Source organism: Canis lupus, chromosome 37 (genome assembly GCF_011100685.1).
Source record: "Canis lupus familiaris isolate Mischka breed German Shepherd chromosome 37, alternate assembly UU_Cfam_GSD_1.0, whole genome shotgun sequence".
In the NCBI taxonomy this organism is placed as follows: domain Eukaryota; kingdom Metazoa; phylum Chordata; class Mammalia; order Carnivora; family Canidae; genus Canis; species Canis lupus.
Window position 1 is genome coordinate 27,823,489 of NC_049258.1, and position 20,932 is coordinate 27,844,420.

The following is a 20,932-nucleotide window of genomic DNA, read 5'->3' on the forward strand; positions in this document are numbered from 1 at the left end:
TAACAGATAGGCAAGGAGGGTCACAGAGACACAAAGTAACTTGCCTGGTGGATCAGAGAAAACATATTGCTTTTCAGTGAATCCAACACGGCTAGGCTTTCTTCTCGTGTTGGAACAAACTGGAAAAATCAGGATCTGAGTCCAGGAAGCCTGAGTCAAGAACCTGCCTAACCAGTGTACTCTCGGCTTCTCTCATCTGCTTGGCCTGGCCTCTGGGATAGAGCTCAGTTTGCAGTTCTTTCCCACCGACAATTACTCACTCCACAGCTCAATGGAAGTTCATGCTGTCTTGAATAGAGAAGGTATATATATATATATTTTTTATAAAAAGCCTAAGCCTTGAAAGACGTATTCTATAAGCATGAATAAATCCTCCACCATTACTGTTTACCATAATCAGAGGCCCTTTTCTCCAACAGTCTCTCTTTTAAAAAATTGTTGAATTCCACCCACGACCATGCTGAACATTTCCCCGGACTCCCCTGATCCAGGCATTATGCTATTTGTATTCATTAAAACTGATTAAGGTTTTCTTCATATTTATTACCAGTTTGACTTTCATAGCTGAGGCTTACTCTGCTATCAGCAGGATTCCTGGTCTCCTTTGGAAGTTTTCAAAGTGAAAATCCAAGAACACAAATGAATTCTGGCAGCCAGAAGTCTCTAATTTAGTGTGTGGGTTCAGCAAGATGAGAGGAGCTATATTTTAGGATAAAACAATTAGATAACCCTGAATTAAACCTATGGTGTACTCATCACATTCTTTTCTTGGATTCATGTGCAATGTAAATGTACTTGACATGATTCAATTATGACTTAAATTCCTGATTGCCAAAGCTAATCATATAATAAAAGTATAACACACCAGCCATATTTACAAAAGTTGTGTAGAGCCATTGACCCTAGAAAGGACATGCTACCTCTAGTTGTGCATTATGGGCAACATGGGCCCTATAAATCATAAAGAATAATCATTAAAATGCTAAAATAATGAGTTCAACGAAAGGTAGGGCTTTCCATTAAGTTTTATTAATACTGAAGAAGAATGAGATTATAAGTGGAGACAAACCATAGCATCTTTTTTTTCTGGTTCACTGTGTAGATCCAACCTTGGGGCCCTTACCATGGTCACCAAATACCTCTTATCCCTTGCACATCTTGAACAAGCTCATCAGGAGGAAGCGTGCCGTGCATTCCTCTCAGGATTTTTCTGTTGAGGTAAGTAAAGATTTTAGCTTACAAAGAATACATATGTATAGTCATGGAACTTTCGATTTGCATCCCTGCAAACTACACACGTTGGTTGGAAACCATAGGTGTGGTCTAATGTTTGAGACATTCCTCCCCCTCCACCTCCCACCCCCATTTGCAAGGACACCAGCTGCTACTTATAAGAATATGTTGTATGCTATTTCTCTTCAGCACTCTGCTACCAAACATGCCTCAAGGAAAAGAGAAATCTGGAAGTAAACTGTCACCTTATGGAGTCTTTCTACCCCGCATGCTTATGTTTGTATATAAAAAAAGACACCTATCGCTTTTCTCAGAAGTGTGGTCTGCCTCTGGCTTGTAATTCTTCATGGGGGAGGGGGGGATTTTTTTTTTCTCCCAGTGACCTTAAATGCAAAGAGAATAAAGTTCTATAATTTGGAACAATGAATCCTTCCCACATTTCAAACTTGGCTGGAATCCTCTCTATCCCCTAAACACCTAGCGATTATAAACTCCTGTTGACGTTCTATCGTCTGTGCTCTGCTAGATACGTACTCACTTTTCACGTGTTTGCATCTTATCTTGCCAATGAGACCATGAGCTCCTCGAAGGCAAAGACTGTCTTTCACTGTTATGCATCCCTGCAGTCCCCAAGCTCAGCACCTTACACATTATAGGCACCTGGTTATTACTTTTGATGGCTTAATTTATCAGGAAGAGCCACTGGCTGACAACAAATCTAAGCTCCAAATTAGAGTCCCTGTGTCTTAGATCAGGGCTTCTCACACTTGAGTGTGCACATTGCTCACCTGGGGATCTTGTTACAACTTGGCTTCTGATTCCTAGAACTGTGGAGGTACCTGGGATGCTGCATTTCTCCCTCTGAGAGACTGCCAAAGTTGCTGGTTCAAGGATCTCACTTTGAGGAGCAAGGCTGAAATGTGAAGAAAGTCAGAAATGAATAAATCATCTAGCAATCACTTCTTTGCTTTTTATGCTTTTGCAGAGCCACACGTACATCACACTTCTGGTTGATGTGAATTTATCCAGTTCAGAGATTTTAGAAATATTCAGTCACCAATTAAAGGTCTTCTGCACCATAATAAGAGCTACTGTGGCAGGTAATTCATGGAGGTGCTAATTTGCATTTGTTCCCTGTATTTCTCATTCGTTTGTTCTGAGCAGGTAGTCAAGCCCATTCAAATTCTTTGCTTCAGAGATTCAAGAGGTGGGGGTCGGGGTGGCGGTGGGGGAGCAAGAGCTGCAGAAGACAACCCTTCTTTTTGTCTCTTTTGAAATCTGAGTGATTGAAAGGATCATTCTAGGTATTCTTTGGGGAGGGGAGAAGGAAAGAGAAATGGGTAACACTTGTGTCCAGGCCTATAAAGGGGAGGAAAATCAGTGTCTCTCATAAAATTAAGAACTACTTGTGAAGTGTGACAGGACCCTACAAGGGCAGTAGGCAGGCAGGGCACCAGACACCAGGCTCCTTCTCTGCCATGTACTGTGCCCTCTAAGGCATGGAAGCCACAGATTCCTGGGAATGCCTGGGCCCTGGAGATGGGTATCTCAGTAACAACCAGACTAGGCTGGTACTTGAAATGGACTCCGATGCTTTGGCACTGCACGACCTGCCCTATTCCAACAACCAAAGAAACACTGAATTCATGAGTTAAAAATGTGGAAAGAAGAAAAAGAAAAAAAGGAAGTGGAATTAGAAAAATGTTGGGGAATAAATTTCTCATTCCCCTAGCAAAAAAGAGTTTGCAACTGGGTTTAACACGATTTTAAAGAAGTAAGCCTAGGAGATAGTTTTTGTTTAGCCGAGTGTGAGAAGTAAGATTAATACTTGGTAGTCATCTATTGAGTGACAAATTTAAAGACAAAATCAAGTCATATCTCCATCCCTCCCCCTGGGCCACACACACACGTTTTCCCCCAACTCTCTAACCCTCCAACAACTTCCTATTTGCCTCAATCCCCTCAGTTGCTTCTGAGATGTTAAGTGGAAAAGGCCTACCAGGTCTGATAGGTTTGGTACAAAAAAAAAAAAAAAAAAAAGGAAGAAAGAAAGAAAGAAAGAAAGACAAAAGATTATACATTTCTGGTTACTATTTTTTAGAGTGATTGTGTGTTGACATAATGTGTTGACCACACTGGGTTAATTTCACCTGTTTCTCATTATTTCCCAAATTGCAGCTACTGGAAACCTTAAGGGCACTACATACACAGCTGGCATTTTACTTCTGCTGGCCTGCACTGCTCTGGGGATCCGCCCTCAGCCGACCTCCCCTCCCTCCCCTCCCTTCCCCACCCAAGGGTCCTCCAGGCTACAGGCACCTGCCCACAAAGCCAAGGCAGCACATGCCACATGCTCGAGGTTGGCTGTGTCTGCAAACTTCCTCCTCCGCGTCCAGGTCGGGTCTGGGCTCACCCTCGTGCAGGTTACTGCTTGGCCTTCCCCTCACTGCATTCAGCTAAAATTCTGCCCAAATGTCCCCTCTCCAGGGACGTTTTTCCTTACCACCCTAAGCCCATGTGCACCTCCTTCTTAAAGGCCTGGACCTGCTTCCTTTTTTCACATGACATCACATTGCTGGGCTCACCTGCACTCTTTCCCTCAAGGTCACCTCCAGCTTCTAGGAAAGTGCCTGCCATGTGGTGGGCACCTGGTAGACGATCATTGGATAATTGACTTAAGTGGTCATTCAAACGTGAGCTCTTGCTACCAACTCGTCATTTTCTTGGGAGTTTTGTGTACTTTTTTCATATTTAACTCTCACAGTAGATCTATAAATAAATACTACTGTAATCTAATTATACACTGGAGAAAATCAAGTCTTAGAAAAGTTAATTTAAAAATGTTTAGTTAATTTAAAAATGTTTAGGGGTACCTGGGTGGCTCAGCGGTTGAGCCTCTGCCTTGGGCTCAGGGTATAACCCCGGGGTCCTGGGACTGAGTCCCCCATTGGACTCCTCGCAGGAAGTCTGCTTCTCCTTCTGCCTGTGTCTCTGCCTCTCTCTCTCTGTGTCTCTCGTGAATAAATAAATAAAATCTTTCCAAAAAATGCTTAGTGTCCCAAACACTTTACAGAGATTTACTTACTCAATCCTCATAGTGGTGCACTAATACTGGCTATTTTTACTGGACAGGTTAAGTAATTTGGTTCAGGTGGTTAAGTAATTTGCTTGAGGTCAAGTAGCCTGCAAGTGGTGGGGCTGAGAGAGAAAGCCTGGAGGGTCTGACCCCAAAATCCAAGCCCTTTTGCCTCAGGGCCAGGTTCACACATTCCCAAATGCAAAGCAGGTTTGACTACACCCCTACTCCCCCCACCTCCCAGAATGCCCGTACTGGGATACCTACTCTCAGTGAGAGAAGACCCCCTCCTGGCACTTACCCCCACCTGCACTCTATTTCCACTACTCAAGTTCATTATCTTAAATACTGAAGACCCTATTAGGCTCCTCAAAATGTGTTTGATCTTCTGTACTTTCTCTTCTTTATAAAAAATACCACTAATTTGCTCAGTGTCCCAGATCTCAAACCTCACAGGCATTTGCCTTGTTGCCTTCACTTGTTGCTTCTGCCTACAAGTCTCTCTTCCCAATATTTTGCTTCTCTTCCTTCCCCCCCCCCCCATTCCTACTGCCATTCATGAAATTCAGGGGTTTGTCAAGGCAGACCTGGACTTTGGGAATAATATGTTAATTTTTCTGCTGTTGTCATTGCCTCCTCTTTAAACTCATCCTGATGAATGATGGAAATATTTTTAAATAAAACAAAAACAATCATTGTTGTGTTTTTAAAAAGTTTGGAATGTACTCCTTCTTGCCTAAAGGATAAAATTCTTTGAAGTTCATCCATTCAGTGTCATTCAATGTCATCCCCAGTTAGGGCTAACCTGTGTTTCAAGCCTTATCTTCCAAATACCACCGTATCTGACCTTCTGCACTCTGGCTGCTTTACTAGCTGTCGGGAAAACAGCCTTTGTATGTTTTCACCTTTGTCCTATTATTCTTGGCATCTGCTACTCAATGTACATTTTACATTCTTTAATACATCCTAATTTATATCGAACTCTCTCATATGGCTTTCTCTGAGCATCCCAGCCTGAAATGTTATTGTTCCCCTAAGCTCCTATACCAAGAAGATTTTGCATAGTTTACTCATGCAATATCTGCTCAGATTTAATCAAGATTCCTTGCACTGAAATGTTAATTCCTGTTCCATTGCCAAGTATCTTTCTTCCCCAGAGCCATATTCCCAGCAAGGGCTCTGATAAAACAAAAACAAAAACAAAAACATAATAATTTTGGAATAATCTATGTTAATAGATAGAATCCAGTATCACAAGAATTTCAGAATCAAGGATTGTACTTAAATTTGAGAAATTGGCATCTTTTTTTATCTCCAATGCTTTTATTTTGTTTACTTACATAAACCTTCTAGAACAAGACTGGAATCAGAATGATCATATTAATGATCAATGATCTTTAATTAACGATGAACTGGGGGAAAAGAAACAATAGTGGATTCCCTATAAGATGTTCTGTTTGTCCAGCCACCCTATATGAAAAGGAAATGATCGGATGCTAAATCTTACAACACTTTGCTTATAGAATCAGAGGAGAATTTAGAAATCAATCTGCCCAGCTACCTAATTTCACAGGAGAAGAAACATCAAGCTCAGACTAGACACAAAACCAATGGCAAATCAAGAAGCCGAACTTAGATTTTCTGAATCCCAGAAAATCCACCTTGCTGCCTCTTGTCTGGAGAAAAGACATTCTGCTCAACCTCACTGATGTTGCTGAATCATCTAAATTTGACTTACACACATATTCCACTTGGGATTGTCGTCATTACCCTGCCACATTAATTACTCGCAGTCAGGGTGTTGTTTATGGTTCACAATACGTTTCCACAGACATTGTCTGCAAATGTGACGCTCACAACTACCCTAGGATGTTGTTGTCAGCATGTCTAAAGCCAGAGGTAAGGTGGACTGGACAAACGTGAATGCATCAGATGTGACTGTCTAGGAATTCCCTGTCCCAACAAATGTATCTCTTCGTGATCCTTAATCAAGGAACATCAGGTGCCTATTTTGTGGGGACACACGGCACCTGCTGATAAGGGTTTGAGAGAAAATTCCCATGCCACGTGCCGGGTTACGCATGTGAAATATCCAGTCATGGTTCTGTAGGGCCGCAGAGTGAGAGAGGTGCTGGACCCACGGTGCTGGGTGCTGGGACCCATAGTAAGCGTCTTCATAGAAGAGTTGAGCAGAACCTTGGAGCCCCAGCAGGATTTACATAATGGTGATGCCCAATCAACTTGTGCATTCATTCTTTCTGCCTGTAAAATCTACACCTTATAAAGCATTTCTGTATTCTTCTTTACTTTATTTAGTCCTTTTGAGATCCTCGCCCTTTAAATGAACAGTTCTCTCAGGCCTAAGACAGTCAGTGTAATCTCGAATATTACCCATTCTAGAGAAAATTCTTTTGAATGCTTGGTCCCTCTATTAAGTTGAAAATTAAATTCTCAAGAAGTAGGGCACCGGTGAGGGGAGGGGGAAGGCTTGGCATGGCTCAGCATAGCCCAGAGACCCTTGGCTCAACTTTGTCAGGCTAATGACGCAGCCATCTTCAACAGGCAGTAGGTGTAAGTGATGGAATGGAGCCTAATTTTGCTAACTGTGTATTAAACTGAATATTAAAAATAATATTAATAATATTTAATAAAGATTAAATTAATAATTTAATAAATATTAAAAATATTACCAGAGTGCTGAGTCAACCATCAGAAATGGATTCTTCCCTCATTCACCAACATGAACTTCTGGTCATTGAATAGAGATGCCATGGTAAGGTGGCATTTTGTAATCTGTCAATTCCAAGAGGGTTTGAAAAAGACTTCTTGTGGCAGATTAGTCTAGAAATGCTTCATCCCCTTTCTCACAATTGATTAAAGTGCTAGTTACAGGTTTGTTTGTTTTTTTTTAAAGATTTTATCTATTCACGAGAGACACAGAGGGAGAGCGAGAGGCAGAGACACAGGCAGAAGGAGAAGCAGGCTCCATGCAGGGAGCCCAATGTGGGGCTCGATCCCGGGACTCAAGGATCATGCCCCGGGCCGAAGGCAGGCGCTAAACCTGCTGAGCCACCCAGGGATCCCATAGTCACAGGTTTTAAAAGTTCAGAGCTACAACTACTAAGTTAAAGGAATTAAGTTAAAGGAAATAAGTATCACACTATTATTATTTTATTTTAATTTTATTTTAATTTTCCACACTGAGCTGTCCATAGAAATTTAATACTATCTTTGACCTTTATACTTCAATTTGACCCACAGGCTCTATGTATTCCCCTCTCCCACACTTCTGGGGCTGCTCCTGTTGACACAGCTATTAAATGGCTAGCATTAGGACTGGTTTCTATGGTTGCAGAGTGAAAGATGGGTTTTCTATTATATGTTCTAGCACAATGAAAGCAAGGGGAACAGCCAAGCCTGTTGGAGAAAGTCTAAATGCCAAATTTAGATAAAGAGCCAGGAACTGAGAATGGGTTGGGAAACAAACTCAAAAAGCTGGACCTGTATGGATAGGGATTAAAATGAGAAAGGATCAAGTGTCTGATGTGCAGGTGGCCCGAGCCAGCTTTGGAAGCCCTGGAGCAGAACAGCCCGCACAGCATCCAACATGAGGAATAAGCTCAGGTACTTGCATTCATGATGACTGCCTTAGCCAGGCTCAGGAAGGGTGTCTTGAATGGCAAATGAGCACCTCTCTCTAGGGTGGTCCTTGGAAAATTGTCATAAAAAAAGAACAAATAAGCGAGTGAGACTCCATCATCCACTGAAGATGGGTCACAAAGGCCAATTGGCACATTGAGAAAGACACTCTTACTACCTTCTCAGTATGGAGTGGTTCGCTGCTGGTCCAGACACACCACATATCTATAGATTAAAATGTTGCTCAGAGAAACACCCAAAATCTCACCAATTCCGTCATCCCATATCAGGATACCCCAATCAGTCAGTGATATTTCCAGAACTGAGTTAAGAATTTGATTCCAATGAGATCTTTGAGGATCACACTACTTAGTACACAGGCGTGGTCATTTATGAAAGAGGACACCATTGCCTTATAAGGCTTAATGAAGCTTCCCCAGTGCCTCACCTAGTTATACTGGAGTGATAAACCCACCTGTCATTAACATTAAGGACTGTTATGACCATAATGTAACAGGGACATCAAAACCGTATTATATACTCATACCCTAATAGTACGAGCACTGCTTTAAGATAAATAGAGAATGATAAAATTCTTGAGAAAATTTGATGGACATTTTTGAGATTACTTTAAAGTAACCAATGCATTTATATCATCTCAACAGTGTTAGAATTTTCATTGTAAGGAAAAAAAAAAAAAGAAATCATTTGGAAACAATATTATATATGATACCTAAAGAGAATTTGTATTATTCTATTTCTCATGCTACAAATGTATAAAAAATACTCTTTAAGGGCAAATTATTGACTTAAATTATAATTTAGTTCCCCAGACCCCAGGGAGTTGTCTTTCTGGCAATGTTTTTCTTTCTTTTTTTTTTTTTTTTTCTCTTAGTACACCAGCCAAATGTACTGAACACCCACTGTGTGCAAAGGCTTGCATTCAGGCAGCCCCTTCCATGCTCGGAAAGCCAAGAAATAATTTTAAACCAAAAAAGTATAAAGTGGTGGTAAGTAGCAGTGTACAGGGCTAACTCAGTGAGCCAAGGGCATGGGGAAGGCAGGCATGTTACGGACATATATGTGGCATCTAAAACTGGTAACACACATGTTCTAATTCACAACACAGATATGTCAGGGATTTAAAAAAAAAAAAAGCTGCCTTTGACCATGAAGAGCTGAACTTAGGTATGATCTGTTTTTGCAGAATGTCTGTGCCCTCCACCAAAGCCCCCTCATGCTTGTACTTGACATTTATACTCCTGAGGGAGCCATCCATTTTCCTGTCTTCAGAGTCCCTACTGATTCTGGCCCTGTTTCTCACCCCTGCAGTAGCGTGGGTGGCTAGAGCCATACTCTGACTTTATAAGAAAGGAACTGCTATTCACTGCTATTAGGGAAACAGTAGTACAGACACAATAATACACTGCTTAAAACCGAAAGACTTAGCAAAAATCCCTACTCCTCCATTTCCAATTTAGAGGACTATGGGCAAGTTTCTTAACTCCTCTGTGTCTCAGTCTTCTCATCTATAAGATGGGAGCAGTAACAGCATCTATCTTGTAGGGTCATTGTGAGGACAGAATGAGAGGCTACATCCATCAGGCTCAGCTGGCATATATTGATGATCATTAAAAGATAGCTATCAGTCATTGGCTCTTTGGGGAAAATGTGCTTGGAAGCCCCATTTGTCACTTAGAAATGTACACATAGAAACTACCCGTTTTGTGTTGAGGAGCAGAAAAACCGATCAAATATACTTGAAAGAATGAGTATACAGACAATGGCCAAATTATATATGAAAATAAAACTGTGGCAACCTGCAGCAAGCAGCCCAAGAAGACAGCCTGTCTTCTGTAAGCAATCCAAGAAGTCAACTACTATCTGAAGAGTGTATTCCAGGAGGCCAAACAATAATCCGTGTAAGAATCACCCCCAAACAGCTAGGGCTTGATTTAGTAACCAATATTTTCTCTAATTTTTGCCCCAGCTTCTAACTTAGGACCACACAGTGAAGGTCAAATATGTACCTTTAACTAGTCATATATAAGATGCCCCGCACCGGGCACTGGGGTGCTCAGTGGTTGAGCATCTGCCTTTGGCTCAGGTTGTGAAATAAAATCTTTTTTTAAAAAAAGGATGCCCCAGATGTAGTTAGTCTTCTTCAAGTCCAGCTTCCTCATGCCAACAGCCTCTACTTGGGACCCACATTCACTTAGGGCACACCTAAAGCCCTCCTTTCTCTTTACTTGCTTGTGATGAGTAGAAGGGAAGGATGATATTCACAGACATAAGTGACCTCCTCTACAATCTAATTTTGGTTCTGGGCAAAAATGACAATTTTATTCATAATAAATAAAAATTAGACTAGACCCATATAAGGGTTTTTTAATATAATGGTCACAAATTGGGGAGTGCTAAATATAACTTTTTTTCATTTTCATCAATGAACCCAGCTTAGTTTCAGAGCCCATATTTCTGCTTGGGAGTGGAAGAAAAATAACAAGCCTTTCAGGGTAGGTTAATTTTTCATTTGAAAAATGGTCTCTTTTGGGCTAACTTTTCAGGGGAAATTCTGTTTTGTCCATTGCTTTCCCCTTGCGCCAATTCCCCCCCCACCCTTTTTTCCCCTTACCTGGCACCTTGGCCACAGAAGAAGATCCAGAGGGTTCTCTCATTCTAGTGCAGTCTTACAGTTTTCTCTGGCTCCCCCTGACCTCCAGGTGGGGTGCATTTCACCTATCCTGGCCTTCAGACAACAGTCTCTGTTATCAATGTCCCAGTGTTGTAGCCCCTGGCTTGTTCTGGGGTAGTCTTGACTCATAGGTGCTTGATGGTGTCGCTGATATTTGTAGACTTAGTCCAGCCTCCATTCAACCCCTAGTTTTGAACTTCCCACTAGCCACCTCTGCAATAGCATCCCGCCATGACCCCCATGTACATACTGGCAGAGCCATAGGAGTAGTTCTAGTGAATGGAGTGTGAGCAGAAGTGTAATGGGGTCCTTTGGGGGGCTGAGAGAGTAGAGAAAGGCTTAATAGTGCTCTGGAATCTCTCTTTTCTGCCATGAGCATGGAGGCCTTAAGTTATGACAGCAGAGGGTTTGTGATGGGAAGCAGTATTGATCATCTAGCCACAATGAGAGGGCAAGCTGTCATAAGAGATAACTAGACCCATAGCAGGCTTTATGAGAGTTGGAAATAAAGAGGTTTGGTATCTATGTGTTACTACAGCATAACTTAGCCTGTCCTAACTTTTACAGAGTATTACCCAAGCTTTTTATTTTCTGTACTCTGATGCTTTGACCTCTGGTGCCCTGCTAACTAACCAGGAGAGTCTATCCCTTCTAGAGTTAACAGACTCCTAAAGATATAAACAACTCACCTGTGAGCACACTTTTCAAATACAAAGTAACCAACTGATATAATGATTGTCCTTCTCTGATTGACTTACTTCGCTCATATGGGGAATATAAAAAATAGTGAAAAGGATTATAGGGGAAAGGACAGAAAATGAGTGGGAAAAATCAGAGAAGGTGACAAAACATGAGAGACTCCTAACTCTGGGAAATGAACAAGGGGTAGTGGAAGGGGAGGTGGGTGGGGGGATAGGGTGACTGGGTGATGGGCACTGAGGGGGACACTTGACAGGATGAGCACTGGGTGTTATACTATATGTTGGCAAATCGAACTCCAATAAATATATATATATATATTAAAATATATAATATTTTATATATACATTAAAAAAACTAACCAATCTAGAATCCATATCCCAACCATTGTCTTCCTTGGCTCTCATGCTCTGAGCAACTATCCACCAGCTCTAATCACCTCAGGGCACAGACTAAACATTAAGACAGGCTCTATATTCCAGAACACGCTGAATCTTTTCAAAGTACCCTGCTTACCATATTTCACCAGTTTTCTCTCAAGGAAACTACAGTGAAGGTTCTTATCCACAGCTTTCCTCTTCTCCTGATTCCTTGTATGCCTGCCCCCATGGACTAGTGGGGCCCCTCCTCTTGGGAACTGTGAGGAACACCCTATCTTTCTTTTTTTTTTTCACTCTATCTTTCAATAGCAATTGTTTTTTCATCCGCTGTCCTTACTATACCTCATATTTGCTATGAATACACTGTAGTTTAAAACAGAGTGATTATTACTACCAATAGGATTATGAGCAACTTGGTGGCAGACACATGTATATGGTTCTTTATTATTTTTTTTAGTGTTTTAGATTTTATTTATTTTTCATGACAGACACAGAGAGAGAGGCAGGGACACAGGCAGAGGGAGAAGCAGGATCCCTGCGGGGACCCCGATGTGGGACTCAATCCCAGGACCCCAGGGTCACGGCCTGAGCCAAAGGCAGATGCTCAACCACTGAGCCACCCAGGTGCCCCTCATATGGCTCTTTAGAAGGCAGTCTGTCATTCAGTGTTTGGCACATAGTAGTGTATAGTCAAATCTACGTACTAGTATATGTAGTTTATATATACCATACTGTAGTATGTATAAACTCTACAACACACAAAGCTATAGGCTAGTATATAGTAGTATATAGTCAAAAATGATAAATTCAGTGAATTAATGGGAATAACACAAATCACTATATACAATCTGTTTCTTCAAGATAGGAGAATAGCAATGCTAAAACCATCAGGAATATCCACCTTTGAAAGTAGCTGGGAGAAAGAAAGAATGAACGGAACGTTATGAAGAAAACCATCACAGCATAGATCCATGGATGCCAGCCAAAGTGCTCCAGCAAGGAATGGGGATAAACAGATTTTAAGGAGTGTTAAAAAGAAAATAAAAGAAAAAAAAAGCAACAATAGTGAACACAAGCATTGTTCTTAGAGAGTACATTGATGTTATAAACCTGACCGATATGAACTTGGGAATTAGGGAACACTACCTTCTGATAGTTATACACCTGAAGATCAACACACAATGGATCCTATCACAGATATGCTAAGAAATGGGAAATAGCAGACAAATAAAAATGGAAGGAAATGTACTATTACAAATTGGGAAACTTACTCTCAAACAAAATGTGCCAGTTGATATGACAGGACTAAATTTGAATTGATGGCAGGGAAGTTTCCTGATGAAGAGACATTAAAACTGAGACTTACGGAACTAAATGTAATCTGATTGAAAATATAAACCCATCTGACAAATGAAGAGAGGTGTGTTCCACAGGACATCCCAGAAATGAAGAGTCATGAGGGGAGAAGTCTCAGCCTCGAGACTTTGGGTGTCAGCAAAGCCATCACCGATGTGGTGGCAGATGCAGGACTCCCCCAGCAAGGTGCTAATTGCCCTGAACAGCCAGCTCCCTTATCTCTGCTAATAAACCTTAGCTTCCACTATCAGACTTTCAGTTCATCCCCCATCCCCTGTTCTGAATCCACGCCAAACTTCTGATTACAGTTTGGCTTCCCACGGAGGTACGCCTGCAGAGAAAAGTATACACTGATCATGTGAACTTTGAGGCACTTCTGATTTCTAGTGGTGGTTTCTTGTAGTTAATTAATAAAGTAATTTCTGATCGTGATTTGCCTTTGCATAAAAGTGACAACAGAGAGAAAGTGATGTGCATAGGTGTCTTGTTTCTTGTACCTTTTAAGTGTGTCATTGCAGATTGACAAATTATTGTTCCCATTTCTGCCTGAGGTTCAGGAGGGCTGCGGTCAGCTTCATGTAAACGACTTCATTGGAACTTTACTGTCAAGAGAGCCCTGCAGACCTGATGACAGTCAAACGACTTTCAAAGCAGGCTAGATCCTGGGACACGGCGACCTTCTTGAGAAGTCCTACCTCTCCTTAGGAACAGCCATTAGGTCCACCTTTCTCTCCACCACATGCTTCCTCAACTACTAGTAAAACGATGGGAGTGGAACCACGTGATACATACTTCAGTATTTCACTTGTTTAGCATTGAAGATGCTTACGCAGAAATTAGATGGTCACTTAACACCTAAACAGATGCTTTCAAGGCTATTAGATGAGGTATATGACCCAAGGTCACTCTAGCCTCTGAATGAATGGATGAATAATAATGTGCTTTAATTTAGGGTTATTCCTTCCTTTTGATAACTGAGGTCTAGGGACTGACTTTCTCATTCCTTAGGATGAATTCTTCATATAAGTAAACTTTAGCAAGGACCAAGTTTCCCCTCGGGTCTTCCAGAAATACTCAGAGCAGGATCCCAGCAGGAAATTCAACTCAGACCCAACTGGCTTGCACCGGACACAGTAGGTCCCAAGTATAAGGCTAATTAGAGAAGGTAAGGACCTAGGTTGGGGAGAAATAATATACATACATACAATATATGTATCTGTATGTCCAGAGACGAGGCTGGATAACAAAAGACACAGGGCATTGAGAAGTTGGCCAATGGCACACAGAAGCGGTAAGAAGCAGAAAATTGCTGAATGGTCAGAGTTTAGCATCTGGAAAAGGATCAAGAGTGGAGATGAGAAATCCCAGTTTCCTTGCTGCAATGTTGGAAGGGTGGAGGATTCACGTGGTGGAGGCTGGCAGATGCTGCAGACCGCTGGATTTTACTTTCCTAGAGTAAAATTCCTAGGGCTTGGCTGTGTTACCCCAGCTTCATCCCTGATTCAGTAAGTGGTAGCTTTTATTACTGAAAGTGCTCTGTCTTATAATGTATCGATGTAAAACAGGATACATAATGCAAATAGATGGGTATAATTAATCTCATATGGCACACGAAGAGCAAAGAGATGCCAACACAAATCATTGCCCTGGATCCGTGATGTTTTGCTGCCCTTGGAATCAGTGACACAGATTTTGTTATAGGTGAAACAGTAATATAATGAGATCCTTCTGGTGGATTTGGTAACTAAGTCCTCTTGGACGAGGTCCATTCAGAGCACATGCCACAGAATTCCATATGCTAAGCAGTCATCTATGAATACACTGTATTTTAATGGTGTCCCTCAATTTAAAAAAATGCCATTCGAGTGGGTAAATATATGGCTATGCATTTGACTTTATTTCTTTTTCTAGTATATTCCCAAACTAGACATACTAGAACTTTAAGCAGAATGGAGATCTTCCAAATTTTAGAGTCAAAGTTTATGTAGTTGAGAGAAGTAGTGGATAACAGGTTTTTGCTAAAGTTATTCTGGTTGTAGTAGCAGTAGTGGTAGTACTTGTAATAATAGAATGCTTACAATGTGCAAGGTGGCTTCCTACCTGCTTCAGATGCATCACTTTTGCTTCATCCTTACAAAAGTATCAACTAAGCAGAGGTTTTTTTTCCATTTTAAGATAAGAATCTCAACTTTCACTCTCCCAAGGATGTATAATTATCAACTGTATAATTATTAAGTGTCAGAAGGAGATTTTGAATCCAAGCCTGTCTGGCTCTAGAGCCACATTATTGACTGCTACTCAATATTGCTCTTTTTTCCTTAGCAACAAATCCAGAACAAATATCTCTGAGCTTATTTGTTAGCTTTCCTATTACTCAGACAACAGAACCATTTCAAACCTGAGAGTTTTAATCAATAAGTATTTCTTGAATATCTAGAATGTGTTCAGCAAAGATAAAAAGCAGGAGAGATGACCTGAGCCTTAAGAAGTTTGCAACCTTGGGCAGCCCCAGTAGCTCAGCGGTTTAGCACCGCCTTCAGCCCAGTGCCTGATCCTGGAGACCTGGGATCAAGTCCCACGTCGGGCTCCCTGCATGGAGCCTGCTTCTGTCTCTGCCTGTGTCTCTGCCTCTCTCTCAATCTCTGTCTCTCATGAATAAATAAATAAATAAAATCTTTAAAAAAAAAAGAAGTTTGCAACCTTAAGTTGGAAGAAGAAAAGAACCCACATAAAATAATAACAAACAGAACAGAAATGAACAGAATTAATGGAGGAAAGTAAAGCACATGGTCCAATTCCAACTGTCTGAGATGATGGGATCGCTGGGAGATAAAGTGACTGGCAGATTTAAAAGAGATAAGCCTTGATCTGAGTCTGGGAAAAAGATGAAATCTCTGTTATATGCTCTATGTCTTAATACATTTATAAATACATAAAAATATATTAATACATTTATATACCCATGCACACATACAAATGAATCACATTTTTAAAAAGTGTGCAATAAACATAAATACCTGAAAGTATACGAAACACAGGTGTATGGCATGATGAGTAAATATAAAGTGAACACAATATAACTGCCTCCTGGGTCAAGAAATTGAACATAACTGGTTTCGAGAATCTCCCCATGTGTTCTTCCCAATCCAAACCCAATGAAGCACATTTGATGACCTTTTATGAGATGAATAAAAGAAAAAACTGTAAGTAAGGGCCCAGCAATTATGTTCCTGGCAGTTTCATGTTTTATATTAGAAGTGGCTTCAGGCATAGACAAAGTAAAAATCCAATTGTGTCTTTAAAGACAGAAAGCCTTGCCAATAATCAAGCTGGTCTCCACTCAACCAACCCTGAATGTATCTTGTGATGAATAACCGACCAACGAGGCATTTCTCAAGTAGCATCCAGATGTTGCTGACTGAGACATCCTTCTGCCACCATGACAAATAGGGCAGAATTAAGTGCGTGGCAAGCATGTGACACAAAGGTAGCCATGCCCATCTTGGCAGGACCCTCCCATTCAGCTGCAGACCCCAATGCTGAATAATCTGAATGAGCACCACTGAACAAAGGGTAAGCCCACCCCTGCTTGATGCAACTCTAATCCTGCCCCAGCTGGGCCTCATTAGGTTCAAGGAATGGAACAATCATATTTTCTGAAACACACAGTAACAAGAAAAGCCTAATTAGAGAGCAAAGGGTAGAAGTTTAGCGGCCCTAATAAATATGATGTGCTGAATGCATTATCTATTTGGCAGAAAACAAATTATGGAGTAATCTGCAGTATTCAGATAGTTTAATTTATGGCAGCTCATTTAAGGAAACGCTTTAACCCAGCATTTTGAGATCATAAAGCACATTTTAACAAGTGCAAGCATGATTTTCTGGAATGTAGAGAGATTCTTAAGGGATGGAAATTTTCTGGAATATATTGAGACTATTTGAATAATGTTTTAAAGATTAATTAGTTCACAAATGCTATTCCAGCAACTTGATATTACTAAATGATGGGGAAAACATCTCTTCGTATTTTTTTTTCTGAAATGCATGGAAAATTATCCATCAGACAATTATTTTATGGACCCATTTGATCTTTAATCACTGTTGCTTAAATAGCATTCAGTTGTCTTCTGTTGTGCTCAGAAAGCCATCCTGCAGCCCTCCAATTTCCTACCTGCCTCAATTCTCCCTACCTGTTGGGCTCTGCCCATAGTGGCCTACTTTCTAATGTCTACCAGGCTACTTCAGGGCTCATAGATCTAGCATTGACTCCTTCTCTCTACTTGAAATGCTCTTCAGCTGATTTTCATGATTGGCTTCTTCTTATAGCTTATTTCCCATCTATCTTCTGCAGAGATATCTTCTCTGACCACTCTCTATTCAAAGATGTGAAGACACTCTTTTATTCCTCTCTCTGATTGCCTTCACAGCACTTAGGACTGCTAGGAATTGACTCAAGAGTTCACTTGTTCCCTGTATCTCCATTTAGGACATCCATTCTACCAAGCAGGGATGTTGTCTTGCTCATTCATCTTCAACTTCCACTGCCAAGAACAGGACCTGGAAGATGGTAGGTGTCCCTCATAATAATGGAAATATGAAGTAGTGAAAAAAAAAATGGAAAGAACCTTAGGTAGATCTTGGCTCTAGAACTGTGAAAAGTCAATTCAATTTCATAAGATACATTTTAGAAATCAAATGTTCTTAATTTACATAAGAAAAAATATTTAATCGTACCAATACTACAAGTACTATCTTCTTTGTGTGTGTAACTTCAATGATTTTCCTGTCACTGACTGAAAAGCATATTCTAAATACATATTGTCTTTTTCCTGTGAGTGGGAAACTAAGGTCTAGATTGACGCCTACTTTCGTTCAAGCCAGGGCATTTGAGAGACAAAACCAAAGTTAGCATTTAGTGATTTGATTTCTATCCCTTGGATTTATCTTTTCACAATTTTTTTCTAGCTATTAAATATATACAAAATGATGATAAATGAAGAAACAGTCACACAATATGCCAGTGACTTTTTAATAAGAATAGTTAGTAAATTTGCCTTGAGTTATTAGTTTTCGAAAGTATTTATCTTCCTTTTTCTTACGAGCAAAGTGAATGTTCTCTTGCCCTTTTGTAATTTATGCAACTAAAAAATTGAATCCCTCTTAACATTTTTTGGTTAACTCACACTATCAAAATGACTTCCAGGGATTGAAAGATAGTCAACTGGTCACATTATAGTTACTGTGTAGCTCATTACTTATATGATTGCTATAAATTGAGACATTGCACTAATAGTGTGCTTGACATGCAAACCACATTTCTTTAAGTTATATAAAATAGAATATTTCCCATGATTATATTTTGCTATCTTAGTAATCTCAGGGAGAGCCAAGCAATGAGCTGTGTCTCAAATAACTAAACACGGCTCCTGGTGCTTACTCTAAGTGTGAACAAGTTGGTCATTTCAGACATCACACAATATTTCAATCACAGAGGTGCCCAAAGGCAAGCATTCCACCAATAGTTATTGGAAGGCTTGAAATATTTATCTCAAATTGTATATGGCCAAGCCAACAGACCAAAATTAAGATTTGGCATTTTTATTGCCTTCACAAGGGTCAATAAAAATCATTCCACATTTTAATAGTTCCAACTCCTTTGAAAGTTTATTGACCCTTGTTGCAAGATGAGGTATGGACTTTGGCTAGTCCAGTCCAAAAATTCATATCCAATCCATTGTTTAAGTCTTTGCCTCCCTGATTGGATCTGATACTGGTAAATGCTTCTCCACTATGGATACTGCTACATGCTTCTAGTCAAGGTCTGTATCCCATCTTGCCTTAAGGGAACATGTTTTTTGGAGAAAGTCCAGGTTTTGTGCATTTTAGCACACCTCATGGTATGAGGCCATGGCTACATGCAATTGATTTGACTATTTTCACTCCATGGAGCCTCTAACAAGTTAGCACAAACAGTCAGCAAATGAGCAATCAGTACCAATAGTAATAATTTAACATGTAAATTAATTATGCATGTGTGGATATAGCTAATGGCATTGTTTACATCAGTGATTCTTGGACTCCTTCACATATTTCCTTAAAGAATATACCAAATACTCTAGAATTTCATGAAGATGGTCTTGCTTAAAAGATTTTTATGATAAACAATGTAGAAAGAAAAAATTTTAGCACTTAAGGAAAAGTATTGCTAACATTTAGGTGTATACGTATCCATGAATCCAAACAATTATGTATAGTTTTACCAAATAAGCCTACATGATAGATAATCAAATATATCTCTACAATTTTAATGTCAATGAATGCATAGCATCCTTTTATGTATAAACCATAACTTACTTAAACATTCTCTTATTTCTGAACATTTAGATTGTTTCCAAGATTTCCATTGGTTTGTACTTAGCTTTCATAAGCCACATTGCAAAAACATTCTGACAGCTTATCTAATAGCACAATCACAATTACTTACCTGGCATTATTTTTAAATGAGATACAGCACACATAATCAAATAATTTATTTGACCTAGACATGAAATGATAGATATTGTCATATTATAACCATGATTGCTTCAGAGATCAATAATTTTAGCTAATAATTATAACAGAAATAGTAACAATTATTATCATTACTATTTTCTTTTATTGAGTACTTATATGACAATGTTTAAGTGCTCTATAAACAAAATCTAATTTAATTCTGATGCTGCTTCCATGAAATAGGTATTATTATCCTATCAATGATTTATGATTAAAATATGCAATAGTCTGAATTCATCACAGTATTCAAGTAAACTGTTTTAGTATCAAAATATTGCTTTTATCTATTCAGTTGTTGCCATTTTGTATATTATACACAACCATTAAAACAGACTTTTAAATATGGAGGATTCCAGACATATACTGGTTTCAGTTCTCTACTTTTTCTTCTATCCAGATCTTTTGCCACATAACTTTGTGTACTCTCCCTTTTTTTCCTTTGTGTCTTATTGAGGCCAAGAGAATGACACTAGCTTCCAGCCTAGGTCTTGAGGGCTTTACACGTCTTACTCACCCTCTTGCACTTCTGTCAGAGCAATAAAACCATGCCTGTGTATCCTGCTGAAGGATGAGAGATTTGTGAAACAAAGCTGAGTCACTTCAGTGCTCTAACCATGGCCATCCTAGGTCAACTGACAGCCAGCCAACACCAGATATGTGAATGAGCCTGGCCAAGAGAAACCATACCACTTAGACAAATCACAGTTAGTTCTAGAAACATAAGCAATATGTATTTATTGCTATATGCTACTGAAGTTTGTGGTTGTTCATTATGAAGCATTATTATAATACTAACTTATACACTTAATAGAGATAACAATAGAACACATCCTTGCAAGTTATCAGCTTAAACATCAATCAACATGTGACCTACCTCATATGACATATACTTTTCATGTCCATCGGGACTATTTTGAATCAAATTCCAGACACATACTTTCATCCATAATACTTCAGTCTGTATCTGAAATAGATATCCTTACAAAATATACAATCACAATACCATTGTCACATAAAAAATGACAATAAGGGGGAATCCCTGGGTGGCTCAGTGGTTTAGCGCCTGCCTTTGGCCCAGGGCGCGATCCTGGAGTCCCGGGATCGAGTCCTGCGTCCGGCTCTCGGCATGGAGCCTGCTTCTCCCTCCTCATGTGTCTCTGCCCACCTCCCCTCCTCTCTATGTCTATCATAAATAAATAAATAAATAAATAAATAAATAAATAAATAAATAAATCTTTTTAAAAAATTAAAAAAGAATGGCAATAAATTGCTAATAGAATCAAATATGCAGAGAGAATT

At 39.8% G+C, this 20,932-nt stretch overlaps 1 long non-coding RNA gene across 1 annotated transcript in view; it reads right to left on the reverse strand.

Annotated features, from left to right (window-relative positions):
• Positions 1–2,021: 2,021 nt before the first annotated feature.
• Positions 2,022–20,932, reverse strand: part of LOC111094450 — a 30,402-nt gene continuing 11,491 nt past the window's right edge. Inside the window, exon 3 of the long non-coding RNA XR_005384998.1 lies at positions 2,022–2,146. This is a non-coding gene — a long non-coding RNA (uncharacterized LOC111094450). The remainder of the gene's footprint in view (positions 2,147–20,932) is intronic.